The following is a 20,441-nucleotide window of genomic DNA, read 5'->3' on the forward strand; positions in this document are numbered from 1 at the left end:
GCATTAGTGAGTCTGGACTTCGACCGTGTTTACTTGAAAAATGATTGCTTAACAAATTTTGTTGGAAACTATATATTTTTAACATGTGAATATTATGTGATATATTAATCTCTTAACGCGTTTGATATTATGTGATAGATGTCTACCTCTAGAACAAGTCCCATTGACTCACCTAATAATAATGAAGAGTCAAATGTAAGTTGGAATGATTCGTGGACTGATTCACAAGTTCCCGAAGAGGAACCGGAAGAAGAGTCGGAACCAGAAGAAGAATCGAAACCGGAAGAAGAATCGAAACCGGATGAAGAAATAGAACCGGTGGGGGAAATAATAAAACGGTTAAGTAAAAGAAAATCCTCAACCAACCGACCAAGGTTAATTATGGTCAATGGTGTTTCCGCTAAGGAAGCAAAATATTGGGAGGATTACCAATTCTCCGATGAATCGGATTCCGACGAGAATTCCGATGATGTTATAGAAATTACCCCAACTGAATTTAAAAAGGCAAAAGAAAATAATAAGGGAAAGGGCATAAAAATAGAGAAATCTAATTCCAACCCCGATGAACTTTATATGTATCGTCAATCCCCGAAGTCCTTAAGTTGTAACAATGACCCGGGAACCTCTAAACCACCAGGTTTTTCTAAACCAATGTGGAAAACGACGGCTCGTATTAGGGGAACATCATATATCCCTAGAAACTTGGCAAAACGAACCAAAACCGAAGAAGAAGAAGAAGAAGAAGAAGAAACAAGCGAGTCGGAATAAGATAGTTGTATTCGTGTGGTGTAATATATGTAATATAGTGTGCTTATGCTTTATGATATATGTAAAAATTGCTTGTATTAATAAGTATTTTTTTTATGAATCTAACTCTTGTCTATTTTACAGTATAAAAACACAAAATGGATAGACAACCCAATATTTTAAGAGACCTACCCGGAGACATGATTGATGAAATCTTGTCTAGAATCGGTCAGAATTCTTCGGCACAACTATTTAAGGCGAGATCAGTTTGTAAGACATTCGAAGAACGTTCCAAGAATGCCTTGGTTTATAAAAGGCTTTCGTTCGAAAGATGGGGGATATCACATTGGGAAATCCATAAGTTACGATGTGTTTACTTTGACGCATATATTGCGGGGATCTTAAATGCTATTTTACGCAATGGGTTAAGAAATTATTTTGACTCAATATATCCGAATATTGGACTTCGTGATTTAGAAAAAGCGGCTAACATGCAACATAAAGAAGCATGTTATGCTTACGGTTTAGTAATGTTCGCTTCTCACCAAAGTGAGAACAAGAACATCGGGCTACAACTATTAAACAAAACGTTCCCACAAGTGACGGAGTCGGTAATTGGGGTAAGAAATGAGGTTTTTAGATTGTTACAGGACTGTTGGACATTACGTAACCCTCGTCCCTTTGACGATGTTACAACACGCTGTCTTATCAACGGCCATAACGGTTATGTTCCACAAGACCAAGGATGGGAAGTAGTCCTAGTAAAACCAGAATGCATGACTTGTTTCTGGACGTATGAATTACGTGTCTTTATTGCCTTTGCTGAACGACTTGTGTACTAGCTAGAATTATCTTCACAACTATCTTGTATCAAAGTTATTGTGTGCTATATTTCATGCTTTATGTAAAATAAGCGGTATTGTAAGTTTGTAAAATATTGTATAAAAGTTTGAACGCGAAATATTATTATAATCAGTTTTTCATATAGAATTGTAGTAGTTGAATTGTATATTAGCTGCTAAGTATGAACTTAACGGGTAGGTACTACCCGAATTTAAACTTATAAAATGCTAATATGAAGAAAAAGCTTTTATAAATGAGTTCATATTATGCTACGAAATACTATTAACTACTCTTAATATTCTGTATGATTAACTTGTTCCATTTGACTATTTTGAAGGAAATGGCACCGACTACTCGACACACCGTGAATATGAATGAAGAGGAATTCCGTACTTTTCTAGCTTCAAACATAGCCACAGTACAGGCTGCGCTACATATCAACAATAACCTTGGATCTAGCAGTACAGGAAATCGTGTAGGATGCACCTACAAAGAATTCACTGCCTGCAAACCTTTGGAATTTGATGGAACCGAAGGACCGATCGGATTGAAACGGTGGACCGAGAAGGTCGAATCGGTGTTTGCCATAAGTAAGTGTACTGAAGAGGACAAAGTAAAGTACGCTACGCATACCTTCATAGGTTATGCGTTAACATGGTGGAATACCTATCTAGAGCAAGTGGGACAAGACGATGCGTACGCACTACCGTGGTCAGCATTCAAGCACTTGATGAACGAGAAGTACCGTCCCAGAACCGAGGTCAATAAGCTCAAGACAGAACTTAGAGGGTTACGAACCCAAGGATTTGATATTACCACGTACGAAAGACGATTCACAGAATTGTGCCTATTGTGTCCGGGAGCATTCGAAGATGAGGAAGAGAAGATCGACGCGTTTGTGAAAGGATTACCGGAAAGAATCCAAGAAGATATAAGTTCACACGAGCCCACCTCCATACAACATGCATGTAGAATGGCTCACAAAATAGTGAACCAGATTGAAGAAAGAATTAAAGAACAGACTGCTGAAGAGGCCAATGTGAAGCAAGTCAAAAGAAAGTGGGAGGAAAACGGTGATAAGAATCACCAATACAACAACAACAGTAATTACAACAATAATCGCAACAATTATCCCAACAATCGCAACATCAATCGCAACTACAACAAATGGCCCAACAACAACAACAACAACTACAACAATCATCCCAACAACAATAATAACCGCAACAACAACAACAATCAGAAGCAGCTATGCCAAAGGTGTGAAAAGTATCACTCGGGGTTCTGCACCAAATTTTGCAACAAGTGTAAAAGAAATGGTCATAGCGTGGCCAAGTGTGAGGTCTACGGACCAGGGGTTAATAGAACGAAAGGAACAAATGGTGTCGGAACGAGTAATGGCGGAGCAAGTAGTGTCGGAGCAAGTTATGCCAATGTAGTTTGTTATAAATGTGGAAAATCGGGCCACATTATTAGAAATTGCCCGAACCAGGAGAACACGAATGGACAAGGATGCGGAAGAGTTTTCAATATTAATGCGGCAGAGGCACAGGAAGACCCGGAGCTTGTTACGGGTACGTTTCTTATTGACAATAAATCTGCTTACGTTTTATTTGATTCGGGTGCGGATAGAAGCTATATGAGTAGAGATTTTTGTGCTAAATTAAGTTGTCCATTGATGCCTTTGGATAGTAAATTTTTACTCGAATTAGCAAATGGTAAATTAATTTCAGCAGATAATATATGCCGGAATCGAGAAATTAAACTGGTTAGCGAAACATTTAAGATTGATTTGATACCAGTAGAGTTAGGGAGTTTTGATGTGATAATCGGTATGGACTGGTTGAAAGAAGTGAAAGCAGAGATCGTTTGTTACAAAAATGCAATTCGCATTATACGAGAAAAAGGAAAACCCTTAATGGTGTACGGAGAAAAGGGCAACACGAAGCTACATCTTATTAGTAATTTGAAGGCACAAAAACTAATAAGAAAAGGTTGCTATGCTGTTCTAGCACACGTCGAGAAAGTACAAACTGAAGAAAAGAGCATCAATGATGTTCCCGTCGCAAAAGAATTTCCCGATGTATTTCCGAAAGAATTACCGGGATTACCCCCACATCGATCCGTTGAATTTCAAATAGATCTTGTACCAGGAGCTGCACCAATAGCTCGTGCTCCTTACAGACTCGCACCCAGCGAGATGAAAGAACTGCAAAACCAATTACAAGAACTTTTAGAGCGTGGTTTCATTCGACCAAGCACATCATCGTGGGGAGATCCTGTTTTGTTTGTCAAGAAGAAAGATGGTACATTCAGGTTATGTATCGACTACCGAGAGTTGAACAAACTTACCATCAAGAACCGCTACCCACTACCGAGAATCGACGACTTATTTGATCAACTACAAGGCTCGTCTGTTTATTCAAAGATTGACTTACGTTCCGGGTATCATCAAATGCGGGTGAAAGAAGATGATATTCCAAAGACTGCTTTCAGAACACGTTACGGTCATTACGAGTTTATGGTCATGCCGTTTGGTTTAACTAATGCACCAGCTGTGTTCATGGACCTTATGAACCAAGTGTGTGGACCATACCATGACAAGTTTGTCATTGTTTTCATTGATGACATACTTATTTACTCAAAGAATGACCAAGAACACGGTGAACATTTGAGAAAGGTGTTAGAAGTATTGAGGAAGGAAGAATTGTACGCTAAGTTTTCAAAGTGTGCATTTTGGTTGGAAGAAGTTCAATTCCTCGGTCACATAGTGAACAAAGAAGGTATTAAGGTGGATCCGGCAAAGATAGAAACTGTTGAAAAGTGGGAAACCCCGAAAACTCCAAAACACATACGCCAGTTTTTAGGACTAGCTAGTTACTACAGAAGGTTCATCCAAGACTTTTCCAGAATAGCAAAACCCTTGACTACATTAACGCATAAAGGGAAGAAATTTGAATGGAATGATGAACAAGAGAAAGCATTTCAGTTATTGAAGAAAAAGCTAACTACGGCACCTATATTGTCATTGCCTGAAGGGAATGATGATTTTGTGATTTATTGTGACGCATCAAAGCAAGGTCTCGGTTGTGTATTAATGCAACGAACGAAGGTGATTGCTTATGCGTCTAGACAATTGAAGATTCACGGACAAAATTATACGACGCATGATTTGGAATTAGGCGCGGTTGTTTTTGCATTAAAGACTTGGAGGCACTACTTATATGGGGTCAAAAGTATTATATATACCGACCACAAAAGTCTTCAACACATATTTAATCAGAAACAACTGAATATGAGGCAGCGTAGGTGGATTGAATTATTGAATGATTACGACTTTGAGATTCGTTACCACCCGGGGAAGGCAAATGTGGTAGCCGATGCCTTGAGCAGGAAGGACAGAGAACCCATTCGAGTAAAATCTATGAATATAATGATTCATAATAACCTTACTACTCAAATAAAGGAGGCGCAACAAGGAGTTTTAAAAGAGGGAAATTTAAAGGATGAAATACCCAAAGGATCGGAGAAGCATCTTAATATTCGGGAAAACGGAACCCGGTATAGGGCTGAAAGGATTTGGGTACCAAAATTTGGAGATATGAGAGAAATGGTACTTAGAGAAGCTCATAAAACTAGATACTCAATACATCCTGGAACGGGAAAGATGTACAAGGATCTCAAGAAACATTTTTGGTGGCCAGGTATGAAAGCCGATGTTGCTAAATACGTAGGGGAATGTTTGACGTGTTCTACGGTCAAAGCGGAGCATCAGAAACCATCAGGTCTACTTCAATAACCCAAAATCCCGGAATGGAAATGGGAAAACATTACCATGGATTTCATCACTAAATTGCCAAGGACTGCAAGTGGTTTTGATACTATTTGGGTAATAGTTGATCGTCTCACCAAATCAGCACACTTCCTGCCAATAAGAGAAGATGACAAGATGGAGAAGTTAGTACGACTGTATTTGAAGGAAGTCGTCTCCAGACATGGAATACCAATCTCTATTATCTCTGATAGGGATGGTAGATTTATTTCAAGATTCTGGCAGACATTACAGCAAGCATTAGGAACTCGTCTAGACATGAGTACTGCCTATCATCCACAAACTGATGGGTAGAGTGAAAGGATGATATAAACGCTTGAAGACATGCTACGAGCATGCGTTATTGATTTCAGAAACAGTTGGGATCGACATCTACCGTTAGCAGAATTTTCCTACAACAACAGCTACCATTCAAGCATTGAGATGGCGCCGTTTGAAGCACTTTATGGTAGAAAGTGCAAGTCTCCGATTTGTTGGAGTGAAGTAGGGGATAGACAGATTACGGGTCCAGAGATTATACAAGAAACTACCGAGAAGATCATCCAAATTCAACAACGGTTGAAAACCGCCCAAAGTCGACAAAAGAGCTACGCTGACATTAAAAGAAAAGATATAGAATTTGAAATTGGAGAGATGTTCATGCTTAAAGTTGCACCTTGGAAAGGCGTTGTTCGATTTGGTAAACGAGGGAAATTAAATCCAAGGTATATTGGACCATTCAAGATTATTGATCGTGTCAGACCAGTAGCTTACCGACTTGAGTTACCTCAACAACTTGCGGCTGTACATAACACTTTCCACGTCTCAAATTTGAAGAAATGTTTTGCTAAAGAAGATCTCACTATTCCGTTAGATGAAATCCAAATCAACGAAAAACTTCAATTCATCGAAGAACCCGTCGAAATAATGGATCGTGAGGTTAAAAGATTTAAGCAAAACAAGATACCAATTGTTAAGATTCGATGGAATGCTCGTAGAGGACCTGAGTTCACCTGGGAGCATGAAGATCAAATGAAGAAGAAATACCCGCATCTATTTCCAGAAGATTCGTCAACACCTTCAACAGCTTAAAATTTCGGGACGAAATTTATTTAACGGGTAGGTACTGTAGTGACCCGAACTTTTCCATGTTTATATATATTAATTGAGATTGATATTTACATGATTAAATGTTTCTAACATGTTAAGCAATCAAACTTGTTAAGACTTGATTAATTGAAATATGTTTCATATAGACAATTGACCACCCAAGTTGACCGGTGATTCACGAACGTTAAAACTTGTAAAAACTATATGATGACATATATATGGATATATATATATATATATATAGTTAACATGATACTATGATAAGTAAACATATCATTAAGTATATTAACAATGAACTACATATGTAAAAACAAGACTACTAACTTAATAATTTTTAAACGAGACATATATGTAACGATTATCGTTGTAAAGACATTTAATGTATATATATCATATTAAGAGATATTCATACATGATAATATCATGATAATATAATAATTTAAAATCTCATTTGATATTATAAACATTGGGTTAACAACATTTAACAAGATCGTTAACCTAAAGGTTTCAAAACAACACTTACATGTAACGACTAACGATGACTTAACGACTCAGTTAAAATGTATATACATGTAGTGTTTTAATATGTATTTATACACTTTTTAAAGACTTCAATACACTTATCAAAATACTTCTACTTAACAAAAATGCTTACAATTACATCCTCGTTCAGTTTCATCAACAATTCTACTCGTATGCACCCGTATTCGTACTCGTACAATACACAGCTTTTAGATGTATGTACTATTGGTATATACACTCCAATGATCAGCTCTTAGCAGCCCATGTGAGTCACCTAACACATGTGGGAACCATCATTTGGCAACTAGCATGAAATATCTCATAAAATTACAAAAATATGAGTAATCATTCATGACTTATTTACATGAAAATAAAATTACATATCCTTTATATCTAATCCATACACCAACGACCAAAAACACCTACAAACACTTTCATTCTTCAATTTTCTTCATCTAATTGATCTCTCTCAAGTTCTATCTTCAAGTTCTAAGTGTTCTTCATATATTCTACAAGTTCTAGTTACATAAAATCAAGAATACTTTCAAGTTTGCTAGCTCACATCCAATCTTGTAAGGTGATCATCCAACCTCAAGAAATCTTTGTTTCTTACAGTAGGTTATCATTCTAATACAAGGTAATAATCATATTCAAACTTTGGTTCAATTTCTATAACTATAATAATCTTATTTCAAGTGATGATCTTACTTGAACTTGTTTTCGTGTCATGATTCTGCTTCAAGAACTTCGAGCCATCCAAGGATCCGTTGAAGCTAGATCCATTTTTCTCTTTTCCTGTAGGTTTATCCAAGGAACTTAAGGTAGTAATGATGTTCATAACATCATTCGATTCATACATATAAAGCTATCTTATTCGAAGGTTTAAACTTGTAATCACTAGAACATAGTTTAGTTAATTCTAAACTTGTTCGCAAACAAAAGTTAATCCTTCTAACTTGACTTTTAAAATCAACTAAACACATGTTCTATATCTATATGATATGATAACTTAATGATTTAAAACCTGGAGACCCGAAAAATACCGTAAAACCGGATTTACGCCGTCGTAGTAACACCGCGGGCTGTTTTGGGTTAGTTAATTAAAAACTATGATAAACTTTGATTTAAAAGTTGTTATTCTGAGAAAATGATTTTTATTATGAACATGAAACTATATCCAAAAATTATGGTTAAACTCAAAGTGGAAGTATGTTTTCTAAAATGGTCATCTAGACGTCGTTCTTTCGACTTAAATGACTACCTTTACAAAAACGACTTGTAACTTATTTTTTCGACTATAAGCCTATACTTTTTATGTTTAGATTCATAAAATAGAGTTCAATATAAAACCATAGTAATTTTATTCACTCAAAACGGATTTAAAATGAAGAAGTTATGGGTAAAACAAGATTGGATAATTTTTCTCATTTTAGCTACGTGAAAATTGGTAACAAATCTATTCCAACCATAACTTAATCAACTTGTATTGTATATTATGTAATCTTGAGATACCATAGACACGTATACAATGTTTCGACCTATCATGTCGACACATCTATATATATTTCGGAACAACCATAGACACTCTATATGTGAATGTTGGAGTTAGCTATACAGGGTTGAGGTTGATTCCAAAATATATATAGTTTGAGTTGTGATCAATACTGAGATACGTATACACTGGGTCGTGGATTGATTCAAGATAATATTTATCGATTTATTTCTGTACATCTAACTGTGGACAACTAGTTGTAGGTTACTAACGAGGACAGCTGACTTAATAAACTTAAAACATCAAAATATATTAAAAGTGTTGTAAATATATTTTGAACATACTTTGATATATATGTATATATTGTTATAGGTTCGTGAATCAACCAGTGGCCAAGTCTTACTTCCCGACGAAGTAAAAATCTGTGAAAGTGAGTTATAGTCCCACTTTTAAAATCTAATATTTTTGGGATGAGAATACATGCAGGTTTTATAAATGATTTACAAAATAGACACAAGTACGTGAAACTACATTCTATGGTTGAATTATCGAAATCGAATATGCCCCTTTTTATTAAGTCTGGTAATCTAAGAATTAGGGAACAGACACCCTAATTGACGCGAATCCTAAAGATAGATCTATTGGGCCTAACAAACCCCATCCAAAGTACCGGATGCTTTAGTACTTCGAAATTTATATCATATCCGAAGGGTGTCCCGGAATGATGGGGATATTCTTATATATGCATCTTGTTAATGTCGGTTACCAGGTGTTCACCATATGAATGATTTTTATCTCTATGTATGGGATGTGTATTGAAATATGAAATCTTGTGGTCTATTGTTACAATTTGATATATATAGGTTAAACCTATAACTCACCAACATTTTTGTTGACGTTTAAAGCATGTTTATTCTCAGGTGAATATTAAGAGCTTCCGCTGTTGCATACTAAAATAAAGACAAGATTTGGAGTCCATGTTTGTATGATATTGTGTAAAAACTGCATTCAAGAAACTGATTTCGATGTAACATATTTGTATTGTAAACCATTATGTAATGGTCGTGTGTAAACAGGATATTTTAGATTATCATTATTTGATAATCTACGTAAAGCTTTTTAAACCTTTATTTATGAAATAAAGGTTATGGTTTGTTTTAAAAATGAATGCAGTCTTTGAAAAACGTCTCATATAGAGGTCAAAACCTCGCAACGAAATCAATTAATATGGAACGTTTTTAATCAATAAGAACGGGACATTTCAAATAAGATCCAGAATTTGAGATAGTATATAATCGTGATGAGATACTCTGGAAATGAGAGAGAAAATGGTACTATGAACAGGTTCGCCGGTAAGTGCTTCGGCTTCTTCGCCAAGAGGTGAATTCGGTTGGTGGAAAGGATTGCCTTCTTCTCGTCTCCATTGATTAAGTCGACTACGAACCCATCAGATGAATTGGTTGATTCATTCTGGTGATGCTGCTTCTGGAACTTAAGTGAAACTCCATATCAGAATCTGAGGGACTTGAACTAGTGGTGAGTTCCATTTCGTACGATTGAATAAACGATTTTTCGATATAAAAATGATTTTCGGCTATCGGATGGTATTCTAATTACATAGAATATCTATATATATATATATATATATATATATATATATATATATATATATATATATATATATATATATATATATAACAAAAGATTTCGTAGATTACGGAGGAATTTATGGAATATGCCAGGCAAAGTTACAATAACAGATACGTTAAGATATGAATTAGCAGATACACTAAGATATGAATTTTGTCTTTACACTATTCATGCAATCAATGTAGTAAGATGTGTCTAGACTAAGAATGATAAGCATGTAATTTCCTAAGGATGATAAGCAGATGATTTCCGACTAGAAATGATAAGCAAAACTTTTGACATGCAGACACGGTTTAAGTCCAGATCCACTAATGCATCTAAACAACTATCGGTTAGACACACTAATGCAAGACCTGGTTCGCTAAGACCACCGCTCTGATACCAACTGAAATGCCCCGTTCATACCGATTATAAACGATTCACAATAGTTGATTTCATTGCTAGGTATTTGACCTCTATATGATACATTTTACAAACATTGCATTCGTTTTTAAAAGATAAACTTTCTTTACATCGAAAGTTGACGGCATGCATAACATTTCATAATACATCCAACTATAATTGACTTAATAATAATCTTGATGAACTCAACGACTCGAATGCAATGTCTTTTGAAATATGTCATGAATGACTCCAAGTAATATCTCTAAAATGAGCAATTGCACAGCGGAAGATTTCTTTAATACCTAAGAATAAACATGCTTTAAAGTGTCAACCAAAAGGTTGGTGAGTTCATTAGTTTATCATAATCGATCATTTCCATAATTTTAATAGACCACAAGATTTTTTATTTCCATTTCTCATAAATATCATGCATGCAAAAATCATTCATATGGATTGAACACCTGGTAACCGACATTAACAAGATGCATATAAGAATATCCCTTATCATTCCGGGACATCCATCGAACATGATAAAACAACATCGAAGTACTAAAGCATCAGCTACAACGGATGGGGTTTGTTAGACCCAATAGATCTATCTTTAGGATTCGCGTCAATTAGTAGACCGGTTTACTCATTCTTAGGCTACCAAGCAAAAGGGGCATATTCGGCTTCAAATATTCAACCATAGAATGTAGTTTCGATTACTTGTGTCTATTTTGTCAAACATTTATAAAAACGCATGTATTCTCAGTCCCAAAAATATATATTGCAAAAGCATTTAAAAAGGGAGTAATGAAACTCACTTAATATATTTTGTAGTAAAAATACATATGACGACATTGAACAATGCAGGGTTGGCCTCGGATTCACGAACCTATATCATGTATATATATTAACACATATACTGGGAATCGAACAAATTTATATATTATTATTAGTGATATATATGTTATTTATGATTTATGTGTTCCTTTAATAACTTAAATATATATTCATTTTGTATATCTTACTTTAAAAAAATATATATATAAAAATATAGTTAGGTTATATGTATTAGATATATTAATATAGTTAAACATATTTTTATATAAAGATCATTTATTTGTTAAATTAATAATTGTAGTAATACTAGATTAAGGATAATAATAATAATAATAATAATGATAGTAATAATAGTAATAATAAAAATGTTAATTTTTAAAATGATAATTTTAATAAAGATAATAACTTTAATAAAAATGATAATTTTACTAAAATGACTCTTTTAATAATAATATAGTTGTAATAATAATAATAATGATACTAGTAGTAAAAATGATAATAGTAATAATATTAATAATAGTTTTTAATAAAAATGACATTTTTAATAATAATGATAATTCATTTAATCATAGCTTAATTATATTCATAACTATACTTATATATTATCTTAATCTTAGTTATCTCATAATACTGGAATCATATACTTCATATCATTATAATTATAATTATATCTGTTAATATATTCATCATGTTTTAAACAATAAAAATATTAATAATACAATATTACTAACAAGTAAATAATACTAATAATACTACTAATAATAATACTAATAATAATAATAATAACAACAATAAGAAAAGGAGGGCTACTTTTAAAAGTTTTCAAAATGCCCCAGACAAGGCTTGAACCCAAGACCTTTCGTTCAACCCCCAACACCTTAACCATCTAAGCTATTTCGTTTTTCTGTTTTAATAAATAATCGAAATCTATATAACTCTTATCTGCTTCATTCTATCTTCCTCTCAATAAACTTCTCGGCCCAAAAAAATAAAACACAAGCCCAACCAAAGGTCACGGCCCAATTAAATAGATCCGATCAACAGCCCACTTAGAAATCTATGAATTCGTAAACACGGAAAGGAGGAGCCCAAAATCACACCAGCCCAAATATACAATCCTAAAATCTGGTTTTACTTTAAATTAAACAAGGAATTGGTAGGGTTGGGTTTATCTGTAACGCATCATCATCATCTAATCTATCATCACTTATCCTGTTATCATTATCATTGTTATCATCATTAAAAACGTCATTATCTTCTCCATTGATGTCGTCTTTTTAATAGAAAAAGAAGCAGAAACGCAGCTACAGTTGCAGTAGTAATATGTAAACCGAAGCAGGAATGGCAGCGAACAAGGTAAGATAATTTGGGTTTTGTGTAACAGAAGAGTGTTTGGCTTGTTTCTCGGACAGAAAATAACTGAAATAGAAAAGAAATAGAATTAATAGTAGGCGACTATGGTGATGGTTTGAATAGGAAACAATAACCGCAACTTTGCAATATTAATGGGTTACTTTTGAGTGGTGAAGAAAGTAGTGGCGTTTGATAGTTCTAAACAGAAAAATAAATAATCACAGTAGCGAAAACATATGATTATGGTGGTGGTTTGGTGTGATGTTTTGGTGTTCAACAATTTATAGGAGAGTAATATATGAGTATTGATGACGATAAAGATGGTGATAAAAATAAATTTAAAGTTACGTGAATTGTTGTAGTGATCATTGATGGTGACTTGGTTAGCGGTTGAGACAGGAACCAATAGATAGGAGTCCGTATCAGCTGCAGTAAATATTAAAGGGTTGCAGATGGGTCTATTTGGGTCGCTCCTAGACTGAAACAAAACACTGCAGTAGCAGGTTGCATTGAACCAGAAACAGAAGAAAATACGTAGGTGGTTGTTTTTGGGGTGTCGTCCAACAGGAACACTAGTATACAGAAGCATATAATAGCAGCTTGAGTCGAAATTTGGTGGTGATGGTTGGTTCAAGCTTGAAGATGGTGACATGGTGATGTATTCGATGGTACAGCAGAAGTAAAAGTGGTGATGGAATAGGGTGGAGTTTGTAACAGGTGGCTAGTCATGGTGGAAAACGAAAATAAATAGTTTACGAGGATGTTTTCGAATAGATCTCTCCAGCTCAAAAACTTCTTTTGGTAGTCTCCTAAGGCAACAATGATGGTGGCTTGAAGAGTATTGATGATGGGAGTTGTCGACACTCATAAGGAAGGAAGAGGGATGATAATGATCAACATGAAGTAGTTAAAAGTGGTGAAGGTGGGTGATTGATAAAAAGTTGAGACATAAATATATATTAGATAGATATAGATAGGAAAAAGGAAAAGAAACAAAACTAGTAGCTTTAATAATATCACGGGAGTAATATATTGGATACTCTGCCGACACTTTATTTCGGATATTAAATCGCACTCCGTTATTAATCAGTGGTGGATAAAAGTCTTCGAAAAAATCCCAAAATTTTACAGTAATTATCTTTATTTATTTCAGTTTTTATGGTATAAAATTCGGTCATTAACTATTAAATATAAATTATATTAATTATTCACTCCGAACCCCAAGTAAAAATACTAAATTTTAAAACTAATCAAATAGATTCTAATTATATTTTTAACAAAGCTATAATTCACATAACTTATTTTCAGATTACCGTTTATTTTAAAATCATATAATTCGAATTTAACTTGCTTAATATCGATCGCATGACAATTGAGTGTTACTGTCGTTTATTGAATAGATTCGAAATCAAAATATATAGTTAATATACTTTATTTATATAGATGTGTTTTAAATAATAATTATCATAATATCATATTTTTATTTTATTTTACATAATTAATTTCAATAACAACAACATATAATATTTAAAGTTATATTTCTAAATTATTATATTTATAAATACATATATATTTAAATACACACAAATCTATTTACAATTATCTGTTCATGAATCGTCGGAATTGGTCGAAGGGTAATTGTATATATGAAACAGTTCAAAAATTTTGAGACTCAACATTTCAGACTTTGCTTATCGTGTCAAAATCATATAAAGATTAAGTTTAAATTTAATCGGAAATTTTCGGGTTGTCACACAAACCAGAGATTTTTCACTAATTTTTGTGCACATTGTTATGGGTTACATGGTGAAGCGACCCGTCCTAATCTATAAGGATGAATACAATAACATATGATTTCATTGCGAGGTATTTGACCTTTAAATGATACATTTTACAAACATTGCATTCGTTTTTAAAATACAAACTTTTATTTCATCGAAAGTTGACAGGCATGCATACCATTTCATAATATATCCAAACTATAAATGACTTATTAATAATCTTGTTGAACTCAACGACTCGAATGCAATGTCTTTTGAAATATGCCATGAATGACTCCTGGTAATATCCTTAAAATGAGCAAATGCACAGCGGAAGATTTCTTTAATCAATACCCATAACCTGTGTATAAAAATCATTCATATGAATTGAACACCTGATAACCCATATTAACAAAATGCATCAAAATATCCCCAAGGATAAACAGAACCACTCATCTGTAGAGACAGAACCACTCGTCTGTAGAGAATAGATCGACAGAACCACTCGTCTGTAGAAAACAGAACCACTCGTCTGTTAGAGAATTGATCCATCTTTAGGATTCGTGTCAATTAGTGGCAATTATAATAAACACTAATTCTTATGTTACCAAGCTAATAGAGGTGATATCCGGTATAGTAATTCAACCATAGAATGTAGCTTCAAGTACTTGTATCTATTTCGTAAAACATTTATAAAAGCAGCGCATGTATTCTCAGCCCAAAAATATATATAAAAATAGAATAATGAAACTCACAATACTGTATATCGTAATACATATGACGTCATTGAACAAGTGTAAGGTTTACCTCTGATTCACGAACCTATATTAAGTATATATATTTATATGTTGGTCAATATCTGTCTAAAAAATTAGGTCAAGTCGTAGTGTATCACAATCCTAATGCTCGAGACCGATATGCAAAAGTCAATAAAAGTCAATTTGACTCAAAATGACTTCCAAAATCTATACATGTTTATAATATAACTTAAATATAGTCGTTTTATATATTTAAATATATTTATCAAATTTTATTAGAGTAAATAATACAAGTCATTTATTAATAAATAAAAATTTATATTAAAATTTATATATGACAAAAGTATACTTTTATATATCTCAAATAATAAAATTTATAAAGTTCACTTAAAATATAGTGGTATGTATGTAATTATATTACGTGTGGTAAAAATATCTGTGTATATCATATTTATTTGATAAAATAATATTGATAATAGTAATAATAATAATAATAATAATAATAATGAGTAAAAGTTATATTATTTTGTAATAATAATAATAATTATTATTATTCTACTAATAATAATAATAACAATATTTATTTACTAATAATAATATTAATTATAATAAAGTGATAATTCTAATCATGATAATTTTAATAATAAAGATACTTTTTAATATTTACTGTAATAATAATAATATTTTATATAAAAATAATAATTCTATTCAAAATGATAATTTTTAATATTATTAATACTAAAATGATAATAATGAAGATATTTTATAATAACAATGATATTTCTATTAAAATGATAATTTTAATAAAAATGATAGTTTTAATATTAATGATACTTTTAATAATAAATATTATAATAATATTAATGATAATACTAATGATAATAATAATAATAATAATAATAATAATAATAATAATATTAATAATAATCCTAATGATAATAACGATAGTAATAATAATAACAATAACAATTTTTAATGATAATACATATATTAATAACGATAATAATAATAATAATAATAATAATTATTATTCTTATTATTAGATAATACTAATAACGACGATAATAACGACGATAGTAATAATAATCATTTTAATACCAAAATTAATGATAATTCAGTTGACTATATCTTTTAATCCGTTCATCGAAACCATATGCTTTCTAAATGAAAAGTTATTAATTTTTCGCCAGCTTTCCAACAACATGCATATCATATACCTTATCTCAGTAGCATATGTATTAAATTCATGATTTATCATAAACTATTTAACGACGAAATTAAGTATACAAGCATGCATAATCATATATACTCGAGCACTAGTCAGGGATACATTATTAATATATAAAAGATAAGATATGAGTGCTTACGTATCAATATTGTGATTCAATATTGCAGGAAAGTACGTAGACGTAACGGAGATGATAAACACTAGTTTGACCTCATGAACAATACCCCCGAACAATACTCATAACCTCCATAGCTATAACCCATAATTTCCTTAGCTCTATCCCACTCGAAAACCAGTTTTGAAATAACTTGCCCATAACCTCGTCGTAGTATTTTATGTATAATAATACTAATAATAATAATACTACTAATAATAATAATACATTTAATAATAATAATATTAATCTTTATAATAATAATAATAATAATAATAATAATAATAATAATAATAAATATTAATATATATATATATAGATCGAGAGATTGAGAGAAGAGGTAGATGGATTCGGCAGAAAAATGTGAGCTTTATACACAAATCCTGAAACTGACACCTCCACGATCGCGGAAATTTTGTGCCTATATGCTTCGCGATCGTGGAGCTTCTTTGTCCAGCTCATTCCCAATAATTTCAAGGCTGCCGACAGTTTATATAATAATATATATAATATATTTAATTTATATAATTAATTATATATTATATTATATTTATGTGAATAGTTGACTTGTAAAATTAGTTCCGATGACTTGTACGTTGACGCTCGACTTATGTCTCAGTTTCGGTTTTCCGAACGACATTTCGTACGCTTAGAAAAGTTGTACTTTACGTTTCGCGACATGTACCTTTATCAATAATTTGACTCAAATTGTCAATAAACTATATCACTCTAAATGTAACTTGAATGTTTGAGTGTTTTGGTCATTTGCTTATATAAATCGTCGCCTCGTTATATATATATATATATATATATATATATATATATATATATATATATATATATATATATATATATATATATATTCATTTAGAAAAATATAAATTTGCATACCTTATATATAATTGAAATGTTTACTTGATAATATAATATTTAGTTTTTCAAAACTAATATATTTCAAAATTTATTATAACTAAAAACCATTTATAAATTATTATTCCGTATTACATTTATCTAAATATATTTACAATTACAAAGCTTTAATTAAGTTCCAATATATATAATCAAATTACTTTATAAAATATTTTAATAATAAAGTTCTTCTTAAATTGAAAACGTTTTGTACGTTTGAAACTATATCAAATAAATATGATAATTTTATTTTCCAAAACTAAATATATTTAAGAATCATTTTAAAATAAAACGTCGATATTTATTTTCTAAGTTATCTATATTCCATAATATTATTATGAAAGCTAATAATTACCGTATCAAAAGTCACGAGGATAATATTGTAAATTTATGAATTGGAAATCAAACAGGAATCTCCACTAACCCTTGTCTAGTTCCCGTTAATTGATACTTTTGTTCTTACTTGTAAATCACTTTACCAATTATTCCGAATACCGTTAAAAAGGAAAGGTTTCCTAAATCAAAGTGGACCTCTCAACAGAGACCCATAATCATCTCACAATGTTTCTGATAAATCAATCATTTGATATTATATTTTAATCTCATCGATAAATATAATAAACTTATATTGAAACAGATACATTCATGTAAAGTATTATACATCTAATATTTTGTTAATGTTTTTAATTAATATAACTATATATTATATATACATATCTATACACATAAATGTTCGTGAATCGTCGAGCACAGTCAAAGGGTAATTGATTACATGAATGTAGTTACAAAATTTTTGAGACTCAACATTACTGACTTTGCTTATCGTGTCGGAAACATATAAAGATTAAATTTAAATTTGGTCGGAAATTTCCGGGTCGTCACACATGGGATCTTATTTATAGGCAAATACAAACAAGGAAACAACTTCAGGAACAACCAAGAATAATTCTAGAATCTTCGTGTCCGTCTAGCTCTCACGATCGCGAGATCCAAGACATGAAAACCTCGCGTTCGCGAGCCTCCCTTTATCGGCTCTTTTTCCCTGTTTAATTTTTCTTTGCACTCAATAATTGTTCTTATTCTTATTTGAACACACACAAACATATTCGAAGATCGATAGAAGTACAAAAATGAACTATAAAGCCTTTCTGAATAGATTCGAAAATCTACTTGAACCAACACAAGATCTAACCATTGACCGGAGTACTAACAAACAACCTAACTTTGCAGAAAATCAATATTTTATAAAAATGTTCTTAACGGGGCATCACATCCCAAAAGAAACGCCCTAAAATCTTATGTGGCATCTAAAGTGGCAACAAATTTGACGCCCAGACGCCCTTAACCCTGACGCACTCGGGGCGTTAGTCACAAGTCTGACGGAAACAAATGAACGCATTAGGGATTTTTCAACCAATCAGATTCCATAAATTTTTTTTTATATATTTTTAATTTATATTCTATACTCAATTACCAATCGTATTTTACCACCTCACCTACCGCAAATTCAACACTCTAACTTGACACTCCCATTTAAAAAGCTTCACTTCATGACCTTTCTACATCACCAAAAGTACATCATTTGTTTCTGACGCCACAATCACGGTTAAGTTAAGAATAGTGTAACCAACAAATAAAACCCCCAAACCTATTCATATGCTCTAATAATCTACACAAATACAACGAAACATTATAACCTCGCAAACATCAATAGTAAACAAACAAACGAACGAACCTAAGCACTCGATTCCACATGTAGCCAAACAAACATTAAATCAAAAACGGCTAAAAAATAACAACACCCAACATTCACAACATCCAAGAACTGCAACAAATAAATCCGGAGAAATCACACTTAAGCCGCCTCATATACGTACAATCTCCAACCTCTAATGATCGAAACCAAAAAACAAACGGCGAGAGACCATTAACAAAACATTTCCTCATCAGGTTTAAATCAACATCAAACACTCCCAACCATGACATATTTTATCACTCATTTTAATTAATTTTTAATTAATTTTGTATTTATATAATTTCTTTTATATAAAACATAGAATTAATACTTAAGTAAATATAAGTAAAACATTAAATTAATAGAAAATTTAAAATACGATTAATAAAATTAAAAATTCGATTACATTAACGAAAAACTACGATCACATAGATTAAAAACTATAATTACATAAGAGAAATTAAATTCCTAATCAGCTGTGTATCCCTCATCACCACTAGTCTCGTGATTAAGCTCGAAAATATATTCTTAGAATACAACTCTATTCGTTCCGAGCGTGTCACAGCTTTCTCGAGTATTTCTTACCATTTTTTTAGTTTTTTGCCGTCTTCATCAAAATATGCAAACTCCGATGCCTCGCAATCAACGTGTTGTCTTTAAAGAATCGAACAACTGAACAAATTAAAGTCGGTAAGGTAAATATCGATCAACATACCTTTCGAGTAGTACTCTTTTATGTCTTCGGTAAAAAAAACAATGTTATGAACGTCGAACGTAGCAAAGCACGGAGCCAAAAAAATTTGAAGTATAATTATAATTATAATTATATTTGTAATATTTAGTTAAGGAAAATGAGAATGAGAGAATTTGAAGATTTTGTAATTTAAAATGGGATGATGTGAGGTATTTATAGTGATAAAATATGTTTAAATCAATTAAAAATAAAAAAATTATAATCTTTGCATTTTCAACGGATTAAAATATATGTGGATGGATTTTACCGTACTCGAACATATCTCAAAATAACAGTAAGCTGGACGGTGCATCGGAGGGCAACGTCAAATCTAACACCGTCCTCCTGGGCAAATATCTGGACGATCTCGGTGGAGGATGCTAAGCGAAGAATTGCTCGTATAATCGTTGTTAAACTTTTGTTTGCG

The sequence above is a fragment of the Rutidosis leptorrhynchoides genome, chromosome 1 (assembly GCF_046630445.1).
Source record: "Rutidosis leptorrhynchoides isolate AG116_Rl617_1_P2 chromosome 1, CSIRO_AGI_Rlap_v1, whole genome shotgun sequence".
Classification (NCBI taxonomy): Eukaryota; Viridiplantae; Streptophyta; class Magnoliopsida; order Asterales; family Asteraceae; genus Rutidosis; species Rutidosis leptorrhynchoides.